The sequence below is a fragment of the Capsicum annuum genome, unplaced genomic scaffold (genome assembly GCF_002878395.1).
Source record: "Capsicum annuum cultivar UCD-10X-F1 unplaced genomic scaffold, UCD10Xv1.1 ctg75223, whole genome shotgun sequence".
Taxonomy (NCBI): Eukaryota; Viridiplantae; Streptophyta; class Magnoliopsida; order Solanales; family Solanaceae; genus Capsicum; species Capsicum annuum.
The window spans coordinates 1-2,405 of record NW_025885405.1 but is presented as its reverse complement, the minus strand read 5'-3'; the positions used below and the strand labels follow the sequence as shown (position 1 = coordinate 2,405).

General features: G+C 49.5%; 7 non-coding genes across 7 annotated transcripts; all 7 read left to right on the top strand.

Annotated features, from left to right (window-relative positions):
• The first annotated feature begins 230 nt into the window (after positions 1-230).
• Positions 231-349, top strand: LOC124894549. The gene has a single exon (XR_007051244.1). It is a non-coding gene; the product is annotated as a 5S ribosomal RNA (ribosomal RNA).
• A 175-nt stretch (positions 350-524) lies between these two features.
• On the top strand, positions 525-643 carry LOC124894552. Its single transcript, XR_007051248.1, has one exon. It is a non-coding gene; the product is annotated as a 5S ribosomal RNA (ribosomal RNA).
• A 178-nt stretch (positions 644-821) lies between these two features.
• Positions 822-940, top strand: LOC124894550. Its single transcript, XR_007051246.1, has one exon. It is a non-coding gene; the product is annotated as a 5S ribosomal RNA (ribosomal RNA).
• Positions 941-1,116: 176 nt separating this feature from the next.
• Positions 1,117-1,234, top strand: LOC124894551. The gene has a single exon (XR_007051247.1). It is a non-coding gene; the product is annotated as a 5S ribosomal RNA (ribosomal RNA).
• Positions 1,235-1,409: 175 nt separating this feature from the next.
• Positions 1,410-1,528, top strand: LOC124894556. Its single transcript, XR_007051251.1, has one exon. It is a non-coding gene; the product is annotated as a 5S ribosomal RNA (ribosomal RNA).
• A 176-nt stretch (positions 1,529-1,704) lies between these two features.
• Positions 1,705-1,823, top strand: LOC124894554. The gene has a single exon (XR_007051250.1). It is a non-coding gene; the product is annotated as a 5S ribosomal RNA (ribosomal RNA).
• A 436-nt stretch (positions 1,824-2,259) lies between these two features.
• LOC124894553 lies at positions 2,260-2,378 on the top strand. Its single transcript, XR_007051249.1, has one exon. It is a non-coding gene; the product is annotated as a 5S ribosomal RNA (ribosomal RNA).
• Positions 2,379-2,405: the final 27 nt, after the last annotated feature.

The window sequence follows — 2,405 nt, the reverse complement described above, 5'->3', positions numbered from 1 at the left end:
CGAGAGTAGTACTAGGATGGGTGACCCCCTGGGAAGTCCTCGTGTTGCATCCCTTCCTTTTTTTTTGTCCTTTAAAATTTGGTTTAATTTTGTCGGTTCGATCAACGAATCTTTTTTTTTTCCTCTTGGCGGAAATAAGAAAGGGCGCGAGACGTGGAGGCCCGCGTGCGGGGTGTTACGGGCGGCGAAAGAGAAATAGGCATAATAGAATTTGGAGTGCTGGGAATGACGGATGCGATCATTCCAGCACTAACGCACCGGATCCCATCAGAACTCCGAAGTTAAGTGTGATTGGGCGAGAGTAGTACTAGGATGGGTGACCCCTTGGGAAGTCCTCGTGTTGCATCCCTTCCTTTTTTTTCCTTTAAAATTCAGTTTAATTTTGCCGGTACGATCGGCGAATCTTTTTGTTTTTCCTCTTGGCGGAAACAAAAAAGGGGGCGAGGCGCGGAGGACCGCGTGCGGGGTGTGACGGGCGGCGGTGGAGAAAAAGGCATAATAGAATTTGGAGTGCTGGGAATGACGGATGCGATCATACCAGCACTAACGCACCGGATTCCATCAGAACTCCGAAGTTAAGCGTGCTTGGGCGGGAGTAGTACTAGGATGGGAGACCCTCTGGGAAGTCCTAGTGTTGCATCTCTTCCTTTTTTTTTTTCCTTTAAAATTCGGTTTAATTTTATCGGTTCGATCGACGAATCGTTTTGTTTTTTCTCTTGGCGAAAACGAGAACGGGGGCAAGGCGCAGGGGCGCGCATGCGGGGTGTGACGGGCGGCGGAGGAGAAAGAGGCATAATAGAATTTGGAGTGCTGGGAATGACGGATCCGATCATACCAGCACTAGCGCACCGGATCCCATCTGAACTCTGAAGTTAAGTGTGCTCGGGTGAGAGTTGTACTAGGATGGGTGACCTCCTGGAAAGTCCTCGTGTTGCATCCCTTTCTTTTTTTTTCCTATAAAATTCGGTTTAATTTTGCCGGTTCGATCTGCAAATCTTTTTATTTTTCCTCTGGGCGGAAACGATAAAGGGGGCAAGGCGCAGGGGCGCACGTGCGGGGTGTGACGGGCGGCAGAGGAGAAAGAGGCATAATAAAATTTGGAGTGCTGGGAATGACGGATGCGATCATACCAGCACTAACGCACCGAATCCCATCGGAACTCCGAATTAAGCGTGCTTGGGCGAGTGTTGTACTAGGATGGGTGACCCCCTGAGAAGTCCTCGTGTTGCATACCTTCCTTTTTTTTCCTTTAAAATTCGGTTTAATTTTGCCGGTTCGATCGACGAATCTTTTTATTTTTCCTCTTGGCGGAAAAAAGAAAGGGGTCGAGGCGCGGAGGCCCGCATGCGAGGTGTGACGGGCGACGCAGGAGAAAGAGTCTTAATAGAATTTGGAGTGCTGGGACTGACGGATGCGATCATACCAGCACTAATGCACCGGATCCCATCAGAACTCCGAAGTTAAGCGTGCTTGGGCGAGAGTAGTACTAGGATGCTTGACCCCCTAGGAAGTCCTCGTGTTGCTTCCCTTCCTTTTTTTGTCCTTCAAAATTCCGTTTAATTTTTTTGGTTCGATCGAGGAATCATTTTGTTTTTCCTCTTGGCGGAAACAAAAAAGGGGGCGAGGCGCGGAGGCCCGCGTGCGGGGTATGATGTGCGGCACAGGAGAAAGTGGCATAATAGAATTTGGAGTGCAGGGAATGACGGATGCGATCATTCCAGCACTAACGCACCGGATCCCATCAGAACTCCGAAGTTAAGTGTGCTTGGGCGAGAATAGTACTAGGATGGGTGACCCCCTGGGAAGTCCTCGTGTTGGATCCCTTTCTTTTTTTTTTCTTTAAAATTTGGTTTAATTTTGCCGGTTCGATCGGGGAATCATTTTGTTTTTCCTCTTGGTGGAAACGAGAAAGGGGGCAAGACGCAGGGGCGCGCGTGCGGGGTGTAACGGGCGGCGCAGGAGAAAGATGCATAATAAAATTTGGAGTGCTGTGAATGACGGATGCGATCATACCAGCACAAACGCACCGGATCCCATCAGACCTCCAAAGTTAACGTGCTTGGGCGAGAGTAGTGTTGCATCCCTTCCTTTTTTTTCCTTCAAAATTCGATTTAATTTTGCCCGTTCGATCGATGAATCTTTTTGTTTTTCCACTTGGCGAAAACAAGAAAGGGGGCGATGCGCGGAGGCCCGCGTGCGGGGTGTGACGGGCGGCGCAGGAGAAAGAGGCTTAATAGAATTTGGAGTGCTGGGATTGACGGATGCGATCATACCAGAACCAACCCACCGGATTCCATCAGAACTCCGAAGTTAAGCGTGCTTGGGCGAGAGTAGTACTAGGATGGGTGACCCCTTGGGAAGTCCTCGTGTTGCATCCCTTTCTTTTTTTTTTCCTTTAAAATTCG